Genomic DNA, 25,786 nt, shown 5'->3' on the forward strand with positions numbered 1-25,786 from the left:
ACACCCATGTTCATGTAGTCTGGATTAGTCTCATGCTGGTTTCCCAGCTATCACTCTGGGAACCTAACCAAGATCTCTCACTTGTTCAGGTCATCTGTTTCTGTGGATTTCACCAACCTGGTCTTGACCCCTTTGGTCATAAGTCCTCCTTCTCTGCACTTGAATTCTAGTTCAGTTCTGTGTTTAACTGTTGGTGTTTGCTTCTACTTCCACAAGCTGCTCGATGAAGGCTATAGGATGGCATATAAGTTAGTCATCAATCTCATTATCAGAGGATAGAATTTAAGGTAGCCTCTCCTCTGTTTCTTAGATGGATGGTTGGTGTCATCTTTGTAGATCTCTAGACATTTCCATATTGCCTGATTTCTCTTTAAACCTATAATGTCTCCTTCTACTTTGGTATCTCTTATCTTGCTCTCCCTTATTCTTCCCCCAACTCAAACTTCCTGCTCCCTCATGTCATCCTCGCTGCTCCTCTTCCCTTCTTCTCATTCTCCTGGCTCTCTCTCCCCTTCCCCCATACTCCCAATTTGCTCAGTAGATATTGTCCCTTTCCCCTTCTCTGGGGGACCATGTATGTCTCTCTTAGAGTAGTCCTTGCTTCCTACCTTCTCTGGAAGTGTGGATTTTAGTCTGATAATCTTTGTTCTATGAATAATATCCATATATGAGTGAGTGCATACCATGTTTGTCTTTTTGCGACTGGGTTATCATGCTCAGAATGGTGTCTTCTAGTTCTACCCATTTGCCATCAGTTTTCATGATTCCGTCTATTAAAAACAATGCTGCCATGAACATAGTTGAACAGATGTCCTTGTTGTATGAATGTGCTTTTTTCTGTATATATGCCTAAGAGTGGAATTGCTGGATCTTGAGGTAGACTGATTCCGGTTTTCCTGAGGAATCAACATACTGATTTCCAAAGTGGCTGTATGAGTTGATATTCCACCAGCAGTGGAGGAGTATCCACATCCTAACCAGCATAAGCTGTCAGTGGTGATTTTGATTTTAGCCATTATGACAGGTCTAAGATGGTATCTCAGAGTTGTTTTGATTTGCATCTTCCTGATGGCTAAGGATGTTGAGTACTTTGTTAACTCTCTTTGAGCCATTTTATATTGCTCCATTGAGAATTGTCTATTTAGATCTGTACCCCACTTTTTAATTGGATTATTTGGTGTTTTGGAGACTAGCTTCTTGAGTTCTTTGTAAATTTTGGAGATCAACCCTCTGTTCCATGTGGGGTTGGTGAATATCTTTCCCCATTCTGTGGGCTCCTGTTTTGTCTTGCTGACTGTGTCCTTTGCCTTACAAAGTTTCAGGAGGTCCCATTAATTAATTGCCCAATCTCAGTGTCTGTGCTACTGGTGTAATGTTCAGGAAGCAGTCTCCTGTACTAATTCATTCAAGGGTATTTCCCACTTTCTCTTCTAAGAGGTTCAGTGTGGCTGGAATAATGTTGAGGTCTTTGATCCATTTGGACTTAATATTTCCACATGTTAATTGACATGTATCTATCTGCAGTCTTCTACATGCCAACATCCAGTTATGCAAGCACCATTTTTTGAAGATGCTTTCCTTATTCCATTGTATTAATTTAGCTTCTTTGTCAAAAATCAAGTGTTCATAGGTGTGTGGGTTAATATCAGGGTTTTCAACTTGAGTCTATTGGTCTACTTGTCTATTTTTGTGCCACTACCAAGCTGTTTTCAGGATTATAGCTCTATAAAAGTGCTTGATGTTGGGGATGGTGATGCCTCCAGAAGTTCCTGTATTGTAAAGGATTGTTTTGGCTATCCTGGGTCTTTTGTTTTTCCATATAAAGTGGCAAATTGTCCTTTCAAGATCTGTGAAGAATTTTTCTGGGATTTTGATGGGGATTGCACTGAATCTGTAGATTGCTTTTGGCAAGATTGCCATTTTTACTATGTTCATCCTACCTATCTAAGAACATGGGAGAGCCTTCCATTTTCTATTCTTTAAGAAAAACCACATGATCATCTCACTAGATGGTGAAAAAGCCTTTGGCAAAATCCAACACCCCTTCATGATAATGGTCTTTGAGAGATCCGGGATAACAGGAACATACATAAACATAATAAAAGTCATATACAGCAAGCCAACAGCCAACATCAAAATAAATGGAGAGAAACTCAATGTGATTCTCCTATAATCAGGAAGAAGACAAGGTTGTCCACTTTCTCCCTATCTCTTCAATATTATTTTTGAATTTCTAGGTAGAGTAATAAGACAACAAAAGGAGATCAAGGGGAAACAAATTGGAAAGGAAGAAGTCTAACATTCACTCTTTGCAGACGATATTATATTCTACGTAAGTGACCAGAAAAACCTGATCAGAGAACTCCCGCAGCTGATAAACACCTTCAGCAAAGTGGCAGGAAACAAGATTAACTAAAAAAGAATCAGTAGCCATACTATATACAGATGAGAAACTTGCTGATAAGAAATCAGTGAAACATCTCCCTTTACAATTGCCACAAACAGCATAATATACCTTGGGGTAATGTTAACCAAAGAAGTGAAAGACCCGTATCTTAAGAATTTTGCGTCTTTAATGATAAACATTTTATAAAATTTCCTTTCCCATATTTTGATAGTATTAATTCCCCCAGTTTTTGTCAAGTTCTCCTACCTCCTTATCCACCTAGCTTCTCCTTCTCCCTGCCCTTCTCTCTCCCTATACTTGTTCCTCCCTCCCTTTTAAAAACTCCATAGAAACCAGTTTTTGCTGGCTAACTACTCTTGGCTATTAAGCCAACTCTCGTTTCATTGAAGAAAACTGAATTTCCCTTACGAAGTAGGAATTAAATGACAATGGTTCCTTGGCTAGTAATGGGACTTAGTGCCCAAATCACTTCCTCTGTGCTTCTAATTTTGCTTGAGAAGGTCTTGCCTATGCTGTCCAATTTTCTGTGACTTCACAGCTATCAGCTGTATTAAGGTAGTCACACAAACACTTGCCAAGTTCTAAGCTCTATACATCTCAATATGTACCTACAAGTTCAGAATATCCATTTTGAAGTAATCAAGCTTTCTTTTGGGTTTTAAACCAAGCACAAAGTATAATTTTATTTTAAGTTTAAAGTTTCATTGGGGGGATGGAAAGGAGTGATAATGAGAGATAGAGACAGAGACAGAGAGAGAAAAACAGTCAAGAAGAGATCTGTTTGCCTCTTCAGAGAAATGGTGGAAAGAGAAAGTAATTTTATTTTTAAGTAAATATTTATCAATTCAACTTGAACAGAAGAACCACCTAAAATTTATTTTGTCATATTTTTAAAATCATGTTCATCTCAAGATATGCTTACTTCTGCAATTATTAATATGTTTGCTTCTGAAAATTATTGCTTTCCTTTTAGAAATTAAGTTCACATTTTCAATACTATATTACAATATTGCAGTATTCAGTTATTAAAATTCATTGGAGATCAGTTTGATTGCTTAGGATTACCTGAGTCAAGGTAATTAGTAAGCTCTCTTCAAGAATGTATAGCATAATTAGTATAAATTAATGGAAAATAATTTTAAGCCCTCACATACTTCTCAGAATTACAGTGATGAAATTAGCAACTAAAGGTTACCAGAGATATTTTGGAAAGCAGTCACTCAGGAATGAATTATGTTATGTTTTCATGTATAACTAATTAACAAATTAAAACAACTAATTTACAAAAGCTAATTTAAGATTTAATGTTAACATTATTTTTGGCATTAACTTTTGCAATAAATGACCCTACAATTTACAAAGTCTTAAAAATGTTACAAGTGTGAATAATTTAAATACATTTGTATATAATAATCAAAATATTAGAGACATAGAGTTTCTTGGTTTATTATGATCTGGAGGTTATCTTGAATTAATTTAATATGAATGAATAACTCCTACTTAGTATTTCAATAAGGTTGAGAAGCGAGAATGATTAAGTCAATATGATCACAGTACATTCTATGCATACATCTCTATATCTATCTATCTATCTATCTATCTATCTATCTATCTATCTATCTATCTTTTAGGATTGTAAACAGGGTTCTTCATAGAGGTTATTAGAGTTATAATGGTGTGAGAGAGCACCATATGTGTCCCTAATAAGAAGGGAGACAATGTTGTATATTATAAACTATATGTATTTTGGGTAAGTTCTATGTCAGCTACTCTAGTTTTACTCACTAAGTAGTAACTCTCTGGGAATCAAAAACCAACTGTGTAGGTTTCATTAATGCAAAAGAGAATTAACTGGTATTTTTCATATTTTAAACTTCTGAATAAAAATTTTATAACTTGTTTCTTTCCCTGACTTTGGTTAGTTACATTTATGGTATAAATATTTATATCAGAGCATTTCTGTACCTCTTGACTTGACAAAACCAGTAACCCAAATGCCAATATATATAGTATTGTCCTTTCTTCCCATGTTTCAGTACATAAAAACTCTAACACTAGATGGACAATCCTTTCTTTGAATTTTCCATTTGTAAATATAGAAAAATATTTTGTAAAAATCAATATGAACAAAATTGACTATAGCCAACTATATTATCACAACTGAAGTGCATGACATAAAATAAAAAAGCTGTAATTTTTATAAAGCTAATATTTTCTTATACTAGCACAAATGCAGATGAAAACTTTATGAACTGGCCTTTCTCACAGAGGATTTACCTCCTCTGGACTCATCATTTATGACTAGTTATCCATAGTCTAAAGAATATGCTATATTCTTCTAAGAAGAATATCAGATCCTTGCCACTATGTAACAAAAAACTAATTTTATCATATACAAAGTGTTATTGCTTTCAAAACTATTCGATTTTACTAAGTGGGTCTTTGTAAAATTTATTCTATTGTTTATCAAATTTATTCCATTATTCCAAATAATTTAAATTGATCTTGATATTGTTCACATTTTGAATTTGTGAATAATAATAAATTTCTCATATTCTCCAAATGTTTCTAAATTGTCATATGATTGTAAAGTGATAAAAATGTAAATTTATTTGAAAATAAAACCTTAAAGTCAGAATTAAAGAAAGTGTCATTGGTATTAGCTTATTGAAATAAATAGATGATTTGAAATCTAGTTAAAAATGAATTAATTCTGACAGTAATTTTAACACTTTATATACTTTTGTTGAAAGTATATATTTCCTTCTGTTTGTGATATAAATATTTTGTTATCTCTTTATAGTAAAACCATAGGTTAATCTTATGCAATTCTGATTAATATGTTTTTCTTTGAGAATTTTATATGACATATTTTAACTAAATATAATTTCATCATTTTCCTTTTCCCTTTTCTTTCTCTCACCATTCCCAAGCTCCCATTCTGTCTTCTTCTCAAATTGATGACCTCCTTTTCTTTGATTACTCAAATACACTTATACACACAAATATAAATACAACTTGCTGAATCTATTTACATTATTTGTGTATATGTATTTTTTAAGGCTGACCACTTAGCATTGAATATCCAATTAGGGGCTTTGTTCCCTAGTAGGAACTAACTTTTTTCTCTCTGAGAAGTCATTAACTGACTGTAGTTAGTTTTCCAAAGGTGGATTCTGTACTGTTTTCCCTCTTCTGCACTAGTATATTATTGTTCAAGTCTTGTTTAGGCATAATTTCTAGGAGGCATATTCTCTTAGAAGACTACCTGGTTCTCTGGCTCTCAAAATCCTTTTGTCTGCTTTCCCTCTATCATCCCTGAGCTGTTGTTGCAGTTGTTATCCATGGTAGGCCAAATGATTCCCCCCCCCCCCCGCAAAATATAGTCTATTTGTGTTGTCCTTTGTTGTTTCTTAAAACATCCAATTGAAGGTGATGTTCTAATGCTGAAAACATCATACACTTAGGGCTAAGGAAGTAAATGATTTGAGTAGGAGTTAACCTGAGTCTAATTCCTGCAACGAATTTCCATAGAACAAGAACGCACTACACAATTTCTGATAGGGAAGCCTCAATAGTCCTACCCAACAGTGATGCCTGTGAATAACAACAAAGATCAACAGAGCAAAGTGTCTCTAAAGATACAATAGTGGCACTCATGTCTAGGCAGTAACCAAAAGCTATCTAATTGGATGTAAGACTCATTTAACATGAGTGGTACTGGAAACCTTCTACTAAGCAAGCTAGCCAACTACCAAGGGCTACTGAAGTCATGGATTTTAGAAGAAAACCTACTACCATCAAATTAATGAACCAGGATATCATTCTCACACTTATATCAAAAAATAAGTATATTCATAACTCATTTTAGAAAAGCTTTTCCTTAGAGAAAATGGAAACCACAAGTATACAAAATGCAGAGGTCAATATATCATAGGGATCCCAGCACCAACGGTTATAATCACACAATTTATTTTTACAGGTAAATGGTTTCATTATATTTAAAACATGAGTAATAAATGAATGGAAGTGCTCTGAGTTTAACAGATACTAGTTGGAAAATATTGTTTACTGAACTTCTGTTCCTTATCAACTTCCAGATATTATTTGTCAGATGATTGCAGTGGGCTTCTGATTGATACAAAGTTCTTCTCTTAAGATTTTGAAAGCACATTCAAGTGACCAGATCCTCTTTTCCACATGCTGTCCCAGAATATGTTAGACACATATCCCTATGTTTGATTAGAAATCTTTCCCACCATGGCAAATTTCATTTCATGGCCCAAAGTGATTAAGACATCACTGTGGTTTGATTTGACTTTAAAAAACCAAAAAACAAAAGAAAAAACAAACAAAAAAATCTTGCTCCTGGTATATTGAGCTGCAAATAATTTTACCTTTGCCACTATGCCATTCCTATTTTCCATAATACTTCACTACTTCCTAAAATAATATAGTTTTCTCTTTTACTGAAGTTGGTTTTTTTTCTGGCTTTTTTTCTTCATCCAAACTCAAGTATAAACCTCTCAAAGAATCATTGTTTTGTACATGAACTTTGAAATAAATAAGCACATATCAGTTCTCTGAAGAAGTTTCTAGAGGCCAAATATCAGAATTTTAGAAGCTAGTTATTAATACAAATTGTGTGTTATACCTAAGTTTAGGATAACTTTCTTTAGACACATTTGGCTAATACTTTTAATGAGCAAGTATTTGCCATTTAATAATATGAAATATTGAAATAACTTTCTCTTCCATACCAGAATCAGTTTGATTAATTTTAACACTGTAGAGATTATAAACACCTGCCACTTATCTGTATTTAGCATATAAATCCCCTGATAATAGTCACTAAATTAACTTACTATTTTATACAAAATTTATTTCATAAATCCTCTAATCATTATCCTTTAAAATTACATGGTGACAAAAGCACCTGTTTATATATAAAACCATTACATTTTCTAGTGTTTAAATCTCTTCACAGCTTGAATTTGGCTTATATGCCTCATTTCAAGTTAAACTTTCATTATTCAGTCTCTCTTTAAGTGCTACAGACCTGTGATGTGGAAATGGAATGCCTCGGACTTCTTATAAACACCTGTGTGAAAGTTTTGCTGTTATTAAGAGGTAGAGCAGGAACTCTTTGTAGTTCCCAGAGAAGTTCTGTGGCAACAAGGGGATAGGGGCCAGAATTACAGAAAAAAAAATAGAGGATAGAATTCTAAAAGCAGTTTGACTTTGGTTTTTACCTATGTGTGGTCTGGTAGGGATGGGAAGAATCAGGCAGTTTAACCACGTAGCTTGTAACAAGGAAAGTTCTATTAATGTCGTAGATCTGCAGATACAAAAAATAGAACTGTTTTGATGGATTTGAAGAATTTACTAGATTGTATGAAAAGAAGATAAGCACAGGAAAGGGAGATAAGGAAAATAAACCTACATTCAGTAGCCTCCCCCAAGAAACTTGCACAGAACTTGTACTTTTGAGAATTTAGTGGTGGGCTGATAACAGTGATGTAGTTTACAAAAATATCACAGTTGTAATAGGACAGAATTATATATTCAGAACTTTTTGAGGTAACTTAGAGACAGAACTCTTGGTATGCCACTGTGGAGATGTCTATTTGAATCAGACATACAAAGCTCAACAAAGCATCAAGTGAGAATCCAGGAAGCTCAGTTGTTAGAAAAATGTAGATGTTTTAATCTAACACTATTTGGCTCACAGACAATTGTATTCTTTCTTTCTTTATGAAAGCTAAAATTATTTGTGATGTAAAATGATGAAAGTTTCACTACCAAATATTACTTAATTCAAATCCAAATTGACACAGTGAAATAACTGAAGCAATCAGTCATGTATTTGAAGCAGTTGTGATAAATATGCTCAAGAGGAGAAAAGTGGGGCATTAACCAAGAGATGGGATTATTACCATGGACAAAATCTTTGGCATTGGAAAATGCAGCATGAAGAATTTGATATACCATATAATTGCACTAGTAGTCTCTGAGTGAGAGATCAACAAAAAACACTCAGTCTGAATCATGCATTACTAAAAATGATGCAATGAATGATGAATAAATATTGTGAAAAAGTAGAAAGTTCAAATACAAAAAGCAAGTTGAGAGGAAGAGAGAGAAAAGCAAGAATGTAAAGAGCAGAAAGGAAGAGAAAGGAAAAGGAGGAGGAGGAAGAGAGAAAAAAGTCATACCAAAATAGTATTTGGGAAGAATAAATGGAGTTTATCTTTTTTTTTTTACTTCCCATCCATTTCAAATTTGTTTGTGTTTTGTCATACAAACTTTTGTTTATAAATATTTGCAAACCAAGAGTTTTGGACTTGTTCTCAGCATTTCCCTCCCCCTCATCACTTTTCTTACCTATGTTATAGGATTCCACATTCTGACTTAGCAGGAAGGGTTAAAAAATACCCATTTATATTCTAATCTGAGTGTTTATACTTTCATTTATTTCATTGTAAGCTGTTAAATTTAGTGTTTTAGTACAGAAATTTCCCTTTTTAAGGTGTTTTTGTTTAAAATAAGATTAGAGACAAGCACTACTGATTTAATTCCCAGTGGACCATAACTGCTTGTTGAAGAAACTATTATAATGGAAATAACATCCCTTAGGTGAAATAAAACAACTACATTTTGAACCATTTATTTATTCCACAACAAACATCGAATCTCGATTTCCTCCTCCTTTTCCTCTTTATCCCTGACTTTTGTCCCTTCATCCATTTCCTCCATCTCCATCCTCTTTCTTCTTCTTCCTATTTGAATGTTAGCTTGTTGAAGTGTTTATTTTTACTAAACATTCCGTAGAAGTCATTTTACTTTGTCATTATCTCACAACAGAATTGAATGGATAATACTATACTGTTTTCCACTTTTATCACTTCATAGTTTGTGAATATCATTAACATATTGACACCAATACCAAACTTTGAACAGAAGTTTAATGGTGACAATATCCCATGTGAAGTCATGAAGTCTTCAAAAACTTAAATCTGTCTCTCAAATAAAGCACATTCCACTTTCATTTCAGCACAGATGAATCAGTAAACAGAAATAAACAGCCTCCATCTATTCTTCAGAAGACTGCCCTCATTCATGACCAGCCTCACTGGGTCAAATGTGAAGCTAATCTCATGACACCACTTGGGTTTCAGATGGTACAAACAGAGGCAATCAATAATGTTGTAATGAAAGCTGAATGAAAGGGCACTTGGCACATCTTATATAATTGATTTTAAAACTGTGGGTTCTGTCCTTTTCAATTTTGTAAACATAAGCCATAAACAAAAGTATTCCATTAACACCAAGTATTTTTAATTAGCTATATATTTTCCTGCCACACAAAGCTGATAATTTTGTCACTGCTATGGCATTGGAAGTTGTAGAACAAAATTTATTATTATTTGTTCAGGGGGTGATAGACTAAAACAAATAGAGACACAGCCTCCAGACTGAACCAAGCTTCCCAAGATGCAAAGTAGCATAAGCTATTATCAATTTTCCTGGAAATAGAAGACATTACTAGAAATTAATGACTAAGTAACCTTGAAAATCAGTGAGACTTCAGAAAGAAATTCTGGTATCTACACCATTTATTAATTTGGTTCAAGAGTATTACAAAAGGCAGCTCATGAAGGTGAAAGGTAATGATGAAAGTGTGTGTGGGTGAGAAACACAATACCACAGTTCTGTGCCTGAATTACTTCCAACAGAATTCATTTATAAACTTGCTTCTTTATTATAAAATAAATACAATAGTGCCATTGCATTTTCAAACACAGGTTGGTTATTTACAATATTTACATTTTGGCTGTATGTATCATTATAGTTCCATTTCTATTACAATGGGAATAAGATGAGTTTTCATTTTCAAACTCATTGTAGCATCTTTTCAGAGCAATGTCATTTCAAAGCATGGCAATCTCCCTGAATTTGCCCTGAGTCTGGAAACACCTCATTCTTCCTTCTGGCTCTGCGGACTGTTCGATACCAAACCCCATTCACCCCAATCTCTCTCAGCCTGCTCCTGCTTGGAGAAGACCTGCCCGGCCAGGGAGGAACTACCTAAGTCCGGAAACACCTCACAATTCTTTCCCGCTTGGCCAAACTCTCACATACCAAGACATGACCCCTACCGAGGCCTAACCCCTTCAGAGTGAGGAGACTATCAGGGAGGCAAAACCATCCCAGCACTTTGGACATTGATTCTGGCCCACACACACCACCAGATCACAAAAGGAGATAGAGAGACCCCCACCTGCACCCACTGGAAGAAGATATGTGAAGAAGACAGAATAAGAACTCACTCAACTACAGAAAGACCAATATGATACCACCAGAATCTAGGGACTCCACACCAGCAAGATCTGAAAAGCTTGACACAAAAGATGAAGAAGTGATGGATCTCAAAAATTATCTCGGGAAGATGATGGAGACCTTAAAAAGGAAACAAGAAAATCCCTTAAAGAAATAGAGGAAAAAGCAAGCAAAAAAATTACACGAAATGGAGGAAAAGACAAACAAAAAAATTCAAGAAATAAACAAATCTCTTAAAGAATCTAAAGAAACCCAAGAAAAAACAAACAAACAAACAAGTGAAGGAATGAAAGCTGAAATAGGCAGAACAAAGGAAACACAGAATGAGATGATGCTGGAAATGGAAAGGCTGGATAAATGATCAGGAACTGAAGATGTGAGTATAGCTAATAGAATTCAAAAGATGGAAGAGAGATTATCAGTTATTGAAGACTCACTAGAGGATATACATTCATCCACCAAAGAAAATCTCAAGTCTAACAAATCCCTAAACAAAATATCCAGGAAATATGGGACACCATGAAAAGACCAAACCTAAGAATAATAGGTATAAAAGAAGGTGAAGAAACACTACTCAAAGGTACAGAATACATATTCAACAAAATCATATTCAAGAAAATCTTAGAAGAAAACTTCCCCAACCTACAGAAGGATTATGCCTACGAATGTACAAGAAGCTTACAGAACACCAAACAGACTGGATCACAAAAAGAAGTCCCCCCTCCCCGACACATAATAATCAAAACACCAAATCTACAGAATAAAGAGAAAATATTAAGAGCATCAAAGGAATAAGGCCAAGTAACATATAAAAGCAGACGTATAAGAATCACACCCAAATTCTCATTGGAAGCTCTGAAAGCCAGAAGAGTTTGGATAGATATCCTACAAGAACTAAGGGACCTTGGATGTCAAGTCAGACTACTGTACCCAGCAAAACTTTCAATCACTATAGATGGAGAAAACAAAATATTCCATGACAAAAACAGATTTAAACAATACGTATCCACAAATCTAGCACTACAGAAGTTTCGAGAAGGAAAATTCCAACCCAAAGGAGATAAGTACACTCACAAAAACATAGGCAATAGATAATCCAGTTTTACCAAACATGAAAAGAAACAGGAGGGCAAAATCCACACACAATGACACCACCAACAATAAATCCAAAACAAACAAGAACCAACAAACAATGGACATTAATATCCCTAAATGCAAATGGTCTTAACTTACCCATAAACAGTTATAGGCTAACAGAATGGATACGAAGACAGAATCCATCCTTCTGCTGTTTAGAAGAAACACACCTAAATTTCAAAGACAGGCGTAAAAAGTTGGGATAAGATTTTCTAATCAAATGGGCCCAAGAAACAAGGTGGTGCAGCAATCCTAATATCTAACAAATTAGACTTCAAACTAAATTCAATCAAAAGAGATAAAGAAGGGCATTTCATACTCATCACAGGAAAAGTCCATCAATATGAAGTCTGAATCCTGAACATCTATGCCCCAAATAGGAAGGCAGCCACGTTTGTAAAAGAAATATTGCTAAAGCAAAAACCACACATAAAACCACACACACTTATAGTAGGAGACTTCAGCATCCCCCTTTCACCACTAGACAGGACCACCAGACAGAAACTAATCAAAGAAACAAAGGATATATTGGAAGTTATGACCCAACTTGGTTTAACAGATATCTATAGAACATCCCATCCAAACACAAAAGCATATACCTTCTTCTCAGTGCCACATGGAACCATCTCTAAAATTGACCACATAGTTGAAAGCAAAGCAAACCTCCACAGTTACAAAAGAGTTGAAATAAGCCCCCGTATCTTATCATATCAATATGCATTAAAGCTAGAATTCAACGGCAATACGAATTGCAGAAAACTTACATATTAGTGGAAATTGAATAACACACAATTGCACCATTCGTGGGTTGTGGAAGAAATAAAAAAAAAGAAATTAAAGACCTCCTGGAATTTAATAAGAATGTAGACACAACATAAGCATGGGACACTCTAAAAGCAGTCCTTAAAGCAAAGTTCATAGCACTAATTACCCACACGAAGAAGCTGGAGAAAAGTCACGTTAGAGAATTGACAGAACAATTGAAAGCTTCAGAGCAAAAAGAGGCAAACTCACAAGGATGAGTAGATGCCAGGAAATAATCAAACTGAGGGCTGAAATCAATAAAGTAGAAACTAGGAAAACATTACAAAGAATCAATGAAACAAAGAGTTGGTTCTTTGAGAAGATCAACAAGATAGACAAACCTCTAGCCAAACTCACCAAAAGGCAGAGAGAGAGCATGCTAATTAACAAAATCAGAAACAAAAAGGGGGATATAACAAAAGATACTGAAGAAATCCAGAGAATCTTCAGGTCATACATTGAAAACCTGTACTCCATAAAATTGGAAAATCTAAAGGAAATGGACAGTTTTCTGAACAGATATCACTTTCCAAAACTAAACCAAGAACAGATAAGCAGGTGAAATAGACTTATAAACTCTAATGAAATAGAAGCAGTCATCAAAAGCCTCCCAACCAAAAAAAACCCAGGGCCAGATGGCTTCACTGCAGAATTCTACCAGAAATTCAACCAAGAGCTAATACCAGTACTCCTCAAATTGTTCCACACAATAGAAGCAGAAGGGATGTTGCCAAACTCTTTTTACAATGTTACAATCACTTTGATACCAAAGCCACACAAAGGCACAATTAAGAAAGAAAACTACAGACCAATATCCATCATGAACATCCATGCAAAAATAATCAATAAAATATTGGAGAACTGAATCCAAGAACACAGCAGAAAAATCATACACCTTGATCAAGTAAGCTTCATCCCAGGGATGCAAGGATGTTTTAACATATGAAAATCCTACAATGCAATCCACCATATAAACAAACTGAAAAAGAAAACCCACATGATCATCTCACTAGATGCTGAAAAGGCCTTTGACATAATCCAACATCCCTTCATGATAAAGATCTTGGAGAGAACAGGAATAAAAGGATCATATCTAAACATGATAAACACAATATACACCAAACCAATAGCCAACATCAAACTAAATGGAGAGAAACTCAAAACTAAAATCAGGAAGAAGACAGGGCTGTCCACTCTCTCAATATCTCTTCAATATTGTACTTGAAGTTCTAGCTAGAGCAAAAAGACAAGAAAAGGGGATCAAAGGGATACAAATTGGAAAGGAAGAAGTCAAAAGTTTACTATTTGCAGATATATGATAGTCTACATTAGTGACCTGAAAAACTCTGCCAGGGAACTCCTATAGCTGATAAACACCTTCATCAAGGTAGCATGATACAAAATTAACTAAAAAAAAAAACAACAACAACAACCCCCCCCCAAAAAAACAACAACAATAGTGCTAGTATATACAGATGATAAATCCAATGAGATAGAAGTCAGGGAAACATCATTCTTCACAATATCCACAAGAAACATAAAATATCTTGGGGTAACACTAACCAAAAAAGTGAAAGACCTGTACTGTAAGAACTTTGATTCTGTAAAGAAATAAATTAAAGAAGATACCAGAAAATGGAAAGATCTCCCATGCTCTTGGATAAGAAGAATCATCATAGTAAAAATGGCAATCTTGCCAAAAGTAATCTACAGATTCAATGCAATCCCCATCAAAATCCCAACACAGGTGTTCAAACACCTTGGAAGAACAATACTCAATTTTATATGGAAAAATACAAAACCCAGGATAGCCAAAACAACTCTTTAGAATAAAGAGTCTTCTGGAGGCATCACCATCCCTGACTTCAAGCTCCACTATAGAGCCATAGTTCTAAAAACAGCTTGGTATTGGCACAAAAATAGACAGACAGACCAATGAAATTGAATTGAAAACCCTGATATTAACCCACACAACTATGAACACCTTATTTTTGACAAAGATGCTAAATGTATATAATAGAAAAAAGATAGCATCTTCAACAAATGGTGCTGGGACAACTGGATTCAGATATGCAGAAGATTGCAGATAGATCCATACCTGTCACCATGCACAAAACTTAAGTGCAAATGGATCAAATATCTCAACATAAATGGAGCCACACTGAATCTTCTAGAAGTGAAAGTGGGAAATACCCTTGAACAAATTGGCATAGGAGACTGCTTCCTGAATATTATGCCAGTAGTACAGACACTGAGGTCTGCAATTAATAAATGGGACCTCCTGAAACTGAGAAGCTTCTGCAAGGGAAAGGACAGAGTCAGTAAGACAAAATGACCGCCCACAGAATGGGAAAAGATCTTCACCGACCCCCCATCTGACAGAGGGCTGATTTCCAAAATATACAAGGATATCAAGAAGCTAGCCACCAAAATACCAAACAATGAAATTAAAAAGTGGTGTGCAGAACTAAATAGAGAATTCTCAACAGAGGAATCTGAAATGGCTGGAAGACACTTAAGAAAGTGTTCAAAATCCTTGGCCATCAGAGAAATGCAACTCAAAACAACTCTGTGATACCACCTCACACCTGTCTGAATGGCTAAAATAAAAAATACCAATGGCAATCTACGCTGGAGAGGATGTTGAGAAAAAGGAACACTCCTCCATTGCTGGTGGGAGTGCTAATTTGTAAGACCACTCTGGAAATCAGTATGGCAGTTGCTCAGAAAAATGGAAATCAGTCTACCCCAATATCCAGCCATTCCTCTCTTGGGTATACACCCAAATATTGCACATTCATACAACAAGGACACATGTTCAACCATGTTCATAGCAGCATTGTTTGTAATACCCTGAAACTGTAAGCAACTTAGATGCCCCTCACCTGAAGAATGGATAGAGAAAATGTGGTACATTTATACAATGGAGGACTACTCAGCATAAAAAAGCAATGGAATCCTGAAATTCACAGGCAAATGGATGGAACTAGAAGAAACCATCCTGAGTGAGGTAACCCAGTCACACAAAGACAAACATGGTATGTACTCACTCATATATGAAATTTAGACATAGAGCAAATGATTACCAGCCTATAATCCTCTTCACCAAAGAAATTAGGAAATATGAAGGACTCTAAGGGATTAACGAATGGACCCCAGGAATGGGAAGAGGCAGGAAATCCTGAGCGAATTGGGAGCATGAGGGTAGGAGAGAGGGAGCTGCCAGATTGAGAGCAGGAGTAGAGGAGTGGAGGAGAGGAAATGGAGGAGCAGAAATATTGAGTTGGGCGATGAATAGAGGAGAGAGAGCATGATGAGAGATACCATATTAGAGGGAGCCATTATAGGTCCCAGGAGAGATCTGGCGCTAGGGAGATTTCCAGAGATCTACAAGGATGACACCAACTGACAATCCAGGCAATGTTGGAGAGGGTAAACTAAATGCCTTTCCCATAAAATGAGATTGATGACTACTTTTTATGCCATCCTAGAGCACTCATCCAGTGGCTGACAGAATCAGAGACAAACATCCACACATATACTCTTAACTGAACTCTGGAACTTAGTTGAAGAGCGGGAGGAATGAAGATCAAAGGAGTTGGTACCATTTTGGAGAAACCCACAGAAACAGCTGGTCTGAACAAGGGAGAGCACATCGACCCCAGTTGCTGTCTGAGAGGCCAGTACATCTCCTGAACATGGATGTTAATGAGGAGGCATCTGCACTCCAGGGGCCCTTGGTAGTGGATTAGTATTTTCCATGGTGTAAGATGGGACTTTGAGAGCCTGCCCCACATGAAGGGATGCAATTTTGTCCTGGACACATGAGGAAGGCCCAGGCTCAGCCCAGGTTTATGTGGTGGACTTTGTGGAGCCTTGATTGAGGGCCCTACTCTGCCTGGGGAGTGGAGGGTGGATGGGGTGGGGGATAGGTTGGGGGGGAGGATGGATGGGGGGTGAGGGGAGGGAGAGGCAGAAGGGATCGACATGTGAAACAAGCTTGTGCCTAATTTGAAGTAGTAAAAAAATAAATAAAATAAAAAAAATCTCTCCGAATTCAAGGTGTTCATAAGGAATTGTAGAGACCTTTACAAGGAGGGTAATAGGGATGGCAAGGAGGTGAGAGTGTGTTAAAAGAATAAATAAAACACATTATACATATTCTTTAAAATGATCAAATAACAAATTTACCAAAAAAGAAATATTTCATTCTCATTCTAAAATATTTGTTCATATTTCTTTTTATAATGTTTTATTTTATTTAAAACTGATTTAGGGAGGACAATTTAGTACTAGATAAGCAATTACTGTTTCTCTCTGTACAAGATTATTTACCCAAATCTCAGATTTCTTTGCTTTTCATAATTCTTTATGTGGAGTTGAAACCTCATGGTATTTCTCCCATCCACTTTGAGGTGTCTACCATGGTTGTGTTAATTCTTCTTTTGTTTAGAGAGTCATTCTGCTGAAACTTTAAGTGTGGTTTTTGCTCTGAAGTCATACTTAAAGTAACATTGTACAGAGTGAGAATGTTACATTTAGGAATATGAAAATGAGAACACAGTTTCCCAAAACAACTGGAACAGTACTTAACAGAATGGTGTCTGTCTGTCTGTCTGTCTGTCTGTCTGTCTGTCTGTCTGTCTCTCTCTCTCTCTCTCTCTCTCTCTCTCTCTCTCTCTCTCTCTCTCTGTGTGTGTGTGTGTGTGTGTGTGTGTGTGTGTGTGTGTGTGTGTGTAGAAAAGGGATTTATTAGAATGGCTTACAGGATGTCGTACAGCTAGTGCAACAATGACTGTCTACCAAAAGAAGTTCACTCCTCATTCTGCAAGGATGGATGTCTCAGCTGATCTTTAGGATAGCCAGAATCCTACAGAAATGGCTCTAATACCATAAAAGCAGTTAAATTGCCAGTAAGTATGAGGGCAGGCAGGCAGACAAAGAGGAAAAGATGGAACAATTCATTCTTCCCTTTGGTGCAGCAGTGCTTAAATATCAGTCTTCCCTCTCCCAAAACTCTGAATTTAATGTTTGTTTTCATACTTTGAGTAATTTAAATAAGAAAAATTCCTGACAGGTGTACCCAGCTAACTGCAGATGTAGTCAATTTGTCAATCAAGAATATTCATTACAGCTTAAAAGTTGAAATTCCCTCACACAAAATAGAAATTTCTCCTAGGCTATAAGTCAAAATCATGAATTTGTCTGTTTACCAGTTTTCACAGGAACTGTCAAGCATTGTTTACTCTTGTGGCATAGGATACTGTAGAAAGTTTTATGTGTTTATGAGTGGTACACTTGAGCTGTAACTTTTCCAAACATAAGTTTGTGAACCCAGAGACAAGAGGTTTACTCCAAGCATTCAAATATAATAGACACATTCTTCAGAAATGAAGGCATTGAAAAACTGGCTTGTTAATTGTTTCTAAGAAGTATTTGTTAACAAAAGAATCAGAAGCAATAAACCTTGGCATTCATAAAACTGAATATACTATTCTACACTGATAAAGATGTTCATGGTCCCTTTACATAAATTTGTTGGAATATGGTCAAAAGAATGATGCATGGTTAACATTGCCTTGGGGAACTGTGAGAGAGGCTGTAGAGAAAAGGCAGAGGGTTCTTTCTCTCAGGTGTATTTTTTCCCCTGGATTGTTCTTGGGTGTGATTTCTTGATTCTAGTGACTAACACTTACGTTTAATTATTAAGATAGGTTTATTCTTTTTGGATGTCAGAACATAGCTATAGAGCCCAATCTGGTCATTGTACCCTGAATCTTCATATGACCTTTGCCTTGCTTTCATGTTTTCTCAGGTATAATCTACAGTACCTGACAGGAACTTAGGTTTAAATTGGTCTATCACAAGAAAGTTCTGGGAAAGGACAGCTCTCTTAATAATTAGTATGTGCTTACAGGTATTTCTTTACATATTTTTCAGATTGAGTTTTCTGAATTTAAATAATCTTTCTTGGTTCATTGTTTTTGTTGTTCCTTTTGTTGCTAAAAGTACAATGGAACTGAAATAAAATTGTCTACAACATTAGACTCTGGTCTGCCCCATTCTTTAACATTCTCAAGTAGCAGATCTCACAGACAAATCTGCATATATCAACAAAAGTTGACAAAAATTGAGTTTCCATAAAACTGATGAGAAAAAAATGTTCATGAACATTGGGAATTAGTTTAACTTATTTATCTATGCATTATTTTCTAGTTACTTTCTGTTGCTATTATAAAATACCAGTATTAAAATCCACTTTGGGAGGAAAGGTATTATTTCATTTTAGGAGAGCACACTGAACTAAAAAAAGATGACAAGAACATGAAAGTGATGGTGTATGATGAAAGAACATCAGAAAATTGGCAGCATAAGAAGGTATGGTTTAATGTGTTATCTTTCTCATTAGCTCTTATTTCAAAGAAAAAACTATGGCATACATCCAAATGTGACCTGTAATTTAAAAGTGAAGTTATGGAATACAAGTTGGGCAATAACTCTAGGTTGTTTCAGGTGAAGTCATGGAGAAGGCACTCAAACACGAAGTGGTATAAAGATGAAGTAGAACTGAGAAGATTGGAGAAATTGGAAAGCAGTATGGGACCTCTATTCATGTAGGTCCTGAAACAGTCCCACAGTTGAGTGCTCATGTCTTCAGGACTAGAATTTCTTCCTTTTTGCTTCCCTCCTGCCATATTGCAAGGAAAAGACTAATGATCTTATCAATCCCTGTGATATTTTTTCTCCTTCATAATTCATTAAAGTTAACCAGATAAAATATTTCTAATTCTAATTTTTAAAACACATTTTTCTTCATGAAAATGGTATTGAGAATGACAACATGATAGAACTTCTTAAGATCTCCCCCTAATCCTTGATTTGGAATGAGTAGAAGTCAAGAAAGAAGTCTCTAGAACTGTGGCTGACCCAGAAAACATCATTGAGTAGATTAGAAGTAATATGCATATTAAAACAAGCTCCTCAGTCACTTGTTACTGGAGATTAATTATTGTGGCTCCCAAACCCTGCTAACTAGCCAGTTAGATTGTCATCATCATTTATAGTTTGAAAGGTGTGCATTGGATATTCTCCTGGAATTAGCTCTTGCCATCTGATGGAGAAGGAATCATTTTATTGGCCATCTGTTTTTGGAAATTTATGTAGCCCTTCTCATTTCTCTTTTGTATGGCCATTATAATTTTTTGTTACTGTCTCACACATGTTTCCTCAGCCCAAGATAGTCTATGACATGAAATATTATGTGATAGTTCCTACAAGATTGTCCTCTACAGGTATATTTTTATGATTCATTGTAAGACACTGGCACAGAAAATAAATAACACAAGTTGATATGTACACCTGGGGGATGAAACCTTCCAAAAGTCAATTATTCTGTTAGACTGCGCCAGTTGGGGATCTTTTATAAGGCATGAAATATAGTCATTTGATTCTGTCTGTGGACAATATCACCTGAGTTCATTTCAGGAAATTAGTGAAAAGCAAAAACATTGTCTTAGTGGGTGAGGGAAGGAGGGCTTTACAAGTAAATCTTGAATGCAGTAATTCAAAGATTATGTAAAAAAGTTAGACATTTGACATTTCTCTAAATATTACTGTTTGCCACATAATTTTCTGGGGCCAGAGAATCACATTGGGTCTTGTCAAGCAGAGAGGTGTTGCTGATCTTAAACCCTAGTGAAACTCTCAAGATCATATTATCCATCTGTATAGAGATGCATACACTGGATGGTTTGATAATGGGTCAGCTTTGTGGATGACACTATACCCATCTTGGATCATATAGGTGAAGGTGTTAAATAATTTGGTGGCATGTTCCCATTTGTTATTTGACCTGGTTTTCATGAGATGACTTTGATATGTTCATTCTGTTTAAATGGTCTGGATTAAATTTAATGAATTCACAAATAGTAATTTTTATTTGTCCAAATTAACAATAGTCTATGCCATGTGGTTGGTGCTGGGCAGATGGTGGCTATTTAGTTGCACAAATAAGATGCAAAGTCATGGTGCTCTGGTATTTGTACACAAATAGAGCAAGCTTATGTTTTATAATCTGGAGTGATCCAGGCAAACCCATAACATGAAAGCTGTTATTTTGTACAATATGGAATAATTTACATCACCAAACAGAGTGAATGTTTGGAGAAAGGATGATCCCATCTAGTGGTGAATAAGAGGTGGAGAGAGAAAAAAACTGGGAATTGATTATAACCTTGAAGGGCATGCCAGCAAAAGCAACTTCCTCTAATGAGGCCCTTTAAATAAAGACTTATACCATATATAAATATAGAATTGAGATAAGAAAACAATGCATTCAGCACTAAAGCACATGGTGAACATCTTATATTTAAGCTGCATCACTTGCAAGAGAAGAATCCAGCAATTACACCTGCAAATTCTCCCTTTTCTGTTTTTTCTGTCTCTGCATTATCAGTCTATTGAATGGTACAGTCAATATCAAGTGACTCTTCCCCTCTAATTGCTAACCCTACTGACAGTTATTTATGAAAAGAAACTCACAGACACATGCAAAAATATGGTTTACTAATTTTCAAGGCACCTCTTAATCGAGCCAACTTGACAATCTAAATTAATTATACACTTGCAATGGTCAATAAGATACCAACTTGACTTACTATGCTGGTTCATTTTTATGTTAACAACACAGATTAGAGTCACTCAGAAAAAGGGGCATTGGAATGGAGAAAATGCTCCCAGAAGAAGATTGGCCTGTGGACAGCTTATAGTAGTATTCTTATTAGTGATGGATATGAAAGGGTTCAGCTCACTGAGCTATGACACCGCTGATCTGGTTGTCTGGGTGCTATGAGAAAGCAGGCTAAGGAAGCTCATATGATCAAGTCACTAAGCATGACTCCTCCATCAGCTTCTGCCTCTAGACTCCTACTCTGTTTGAGTTCTTTCTTCGGTAATGGACTGTTACATGGAAGTATAAGCTGAAATTAATCCTTTCTTCCAGTGTTGATTTTTTGTGATGATGTTTTATCACACCAATGGAAACCCTAGCTAAACCACTGATTAGCAAAAATATTTTGAAATATTAAAAAAGATAGTAGCATACTAGCACATAAAGCCTATTACACTCTTGTAATATTGTCATAATCCACAGAGTATACCCAGAGTAGTCGCTAAGAAATAAAATATTAGAGGAGTAATTTTACAAATTAAGTACAGTTAATGCCTTACTGAATCACCTAATATCAACATAACCATAAAAATATGAAGAAATGCAGTTAAATGCCATGAAGTCCACACTGGCTGGTCCTCAGGAGACTTTAAGATAAACAGCATTACTATTTCACTGTACTTGAGTGAGTTAGGTACTGCCTGAAGACGACAGATGGCCAGTAAGATGGCAAATAGGCTCCGTAGATGTTCAAATCATTATATTTTCAATCTCATCCTCATTATGTGTTGGCCACTGCAGTGCATAAGTGTTCTGATGGTGAAATGTCAAGAACACACGGCAAGCACATTTATTCCTCTCCACAACTATTAGTCAGAATTTATTCAATACCAGTAAACTCAAAGAGTTATGTGATTGCAGTGACAATAGTTTGCCAAATAACTCCCCTTGTCTTGGTAGTAAATGTAGCTTCCTTTTTTCTTAATTATTAATATGAATTCTCATTGAATTAAATGATATTTATGTATATATAATATAAATATATATCCCTATCTATCTATCTATCTATCTATCTATCTATCTATCTTTCTATCATCTCTCTATATTACTGTATCCATCTTTATAAATGGTTTAGAGAATTACCACAAGTTGCTAAGCTTTCAGCATAATTCAAATGGTTTTGGGAGTGGGTTGTGTATTCATAAATTTGAATATACAATGCCAGGAGAGATAAAATGAGGTAAGGATTTGACACAAGCCACAAACAATGGTGTGACTGTGACAATATATGAGTCCACTGGCAGTGGGTTTAAGATCTAACACTAATGCACAAACTGACCTAGTGGAGCCCATTCTATACGGAGAGATACCTTGCAGATGAAAGAAGGGAGTTAGCCGGAGTGGAAAGAGAGGAGAAGGGGTGAACTGGGATTGGAATTCAAAAAGTAAATTAATAAAAATCTGAAAAAAATCCAGCTGCTAGTGAACAGGATAAACCAAACTTTGTCTAGAGCAGGAAAGAGTGCATTCAGGTACAGATCAGATAGGTGAGCAGGTAGAGATGGACAGGCAATTAAATAAGCTAAATCAACTACAGGTGACCCTGACAAGTTTAACCTCCATTGGTAGTGGGGAGATTCTCTGTCCTCAAAATATAGATAATTCAGATGATAGGTTGATGGTGACCATGCGTTCAGAGTAAATAGTGTCCATCACTTTATGGGATGTAGGCAAGACAGTTACACCACTTATTGTGTCTGATAATTACTTGGGTCTGGTATCTCTGATATGATTTGAATCCATCCATGTGGTCCTCCAGTGTCAATTTACTCCAATAATTTGTAAGTGGCTCCCTACTTATTTTCAGAAATAACATTTTAAGTTATTGGTTTATGTTGAATGGGTGATTCCTGCAGTTTCTCAGTGCATACAGATTCAATAGGCATCCTTAACCCTCAACTGGAATCAAAATCTACTTGTAAAATAGTCTTCTATGAAAATGTGGTGCTTGAACATTCATTGTTTTATAGAAAATTTAGTAGAGTATGGCAAAGACTGGTCTTATCCATTGAGCACAATTTACATTCATACTAATTTTTAGAATAATGTATGCTTTCTATTTGTTATTCTATTAATACATTCATAGAATTTTGTTCATCTTTTCCATGTTTCTTCCTTTCTTTGCACTTTTGGGTATTTCTTTTTTTTCTGGTAATTCCATTACCATGGTATTTCCTGTCCTTTCTCATTCATTTTGTAATTAATTGATTTAAGCTAACTTTCCAAATAGTCATACCAAAGTTTTTTTTAATTTATCTGTTTTGTATTTGAGCTATTTTATTTTTGCACATGTGTTGCTTTTCTATCTTTTTCAGAAATTTCCCCTAACTTCTTTCAGTTTTATTTTCCTTTCATTATATTCTTATCAGTTCACTTCCCCTTTCATTCAAATACCTCTTTTTCTGCACTTCATTTATTTCATACATTTTTTTGCTATGAATTATCAGCTTAACAATTTTTACTTTCATATTTGCATTTATTTGTCATTTTAGATTTATGGCCCTTAGTATTCTCTTCATGGGATAAAAATTGACTTTAAATATATTATTCATCTTCTAGGACTTGAGATGGTTCCTGCTACAGCAAATAGTTTTCTACTTATCACATGGATCCAGGGAATGTATCTTTAAAAGGATGTTAGGTTTTTTTGGTATCCATATTTGATTTTTGCTGCTTTGATTTTTTTTATTTTAAAGAAATACAAAGTGTTTAATTCAAATTTTGTTAAAATTAATCTTAATTGTTTAATTTTCTTTTGTCCATCTAGTATGAAGCAGACATATACAGTTCAAGTTATAGATACTTTTTGCTTTTCATTTATTTGTGATGTTGAGAATGAACGTTCAGAACTTGTACATACTAGGTATGGGCTGTTTATATATTTAGACTAGACTTTTTGTCCATGACCATTGTGAAATACCAGTATCTCTAGTGGGAGGGACTAGAGAAGAAAATACTGATGGACTTCCAAGAAGACTACTGTATATAAGCCCAGTTTATTCCTCAAAATCACATCTTCTCAGAGTCAATTTCAGCCCACTTTCAGGCACCATTTAGAGTTAGAAATACAACTGGAAGCAACTGAAACTTGTGTGGACTGTTAAGCACCTGCCATGTTGCATGTTGACCCACACGTTTGCGGAGGAACATGCATTTACTGCCTGATTAATTTCAAGAATTTTCAGAGTTGACCATGAAATCTGAATGAATCAGTAGAGGGTGGCATTTTGTAAATGGCTCAACAATAAAATGCCTTGGTTTTCATTTCTTTTTCATTTAAGTGATCTGTCTTCAGATTTCCAAAGATTTCTGGGCTCTGTTTTATTTAATTGGAGTTTGAGGTAGTTTCACATAGATGGGAATAAGCCTATCTCACAAGGGCTGAGATTTCAGGTATTTACTGTATCTCCCAAACACAGGTTATTAATTTGCATACTTAAGTCACAATCCTTTTCTACGTCATGACATATGATTTTCTTAAAATTAAAAATACCATGATTGAGAGAACAGAGAGAACAGAAACTATTACCTAGGTGACTTGTCTAGGTCACTCACCCAGCCAAGAAGACCACTTTGGAAAGAAGGATTCTCCTTATCAGATGCTAAAGAAATATGTGGAATAAAATTTCCTTTAGTAAGATGCTGTAATGGGCTTCTCCAGAATTTTCCCCTACAAGCTACTATTAGGATCATGTAGATCTGCACCTGTGTCTAAGGCTTACCAAGAGGGGATACAACTCTTCTTTTCTTTCCTTTTTTTAATGTCTCTTTCTTTTATTGATGGCCAGAACTTAAGAAAGCTCTCTGTGATATTTTAATTTCCTTGCTTTTTGTCTAAAGCTTGACTTCCTACCATGTTACTGTCCATTGGCCATATATCTGACCATTATGTCGGCTTAAATTACTTGGTAATATTCTGTCAGTTCTCAATTCTCCTTTGGAGAGCTGCTAAATCTATATGTGCCTGTTCTGGGGATATGTCCTTTTACATTCTTTTAAAATTGTCCTAGAGTTGACATTTGCACAAGTTCTTAAGGTCTTTTATTCATGAGACTTACAGTCCCAAGAGGGGACCTGGTAATCCTCTGTAACTATTTTAAATTACTACATAATATTTTATTTTATGAAATCCTCAAGTCTCACCACAAGGAGAGATTCTTTGATCTTTGGATATCGACTTTTACAAATGAGGTCATGTAAAGTCTGTAAACTTGATTGTTTATTAAGAAAATCTGGAGTGATCTAAACTGAAATACATTCAAATCATATTGAAGAAATGCAGAAATCATGAAAACCAGTAAAGCACTTCTCAACTAACAGTCTGAGAAATAATTAAATAACTAAAATATTAAATAAATTATTCAAAAGCT

The sequence above is a fragment of the Cricetulus griseus genome, chromosome 2 (assembly GCF_003668045.3).
Source record: "Cricetulus griseus strain 17A/GY chromosome 2, alternate assembly CriGri-PICRH-1.0, whole genome shotgun sequence".
Classification (NCBI taxonomy): Eukaryota; Metazoa; Chordata; class Mammalia; order Rodentia; family Cricetidae; genus Cricetulus; species Cricetulus griseus.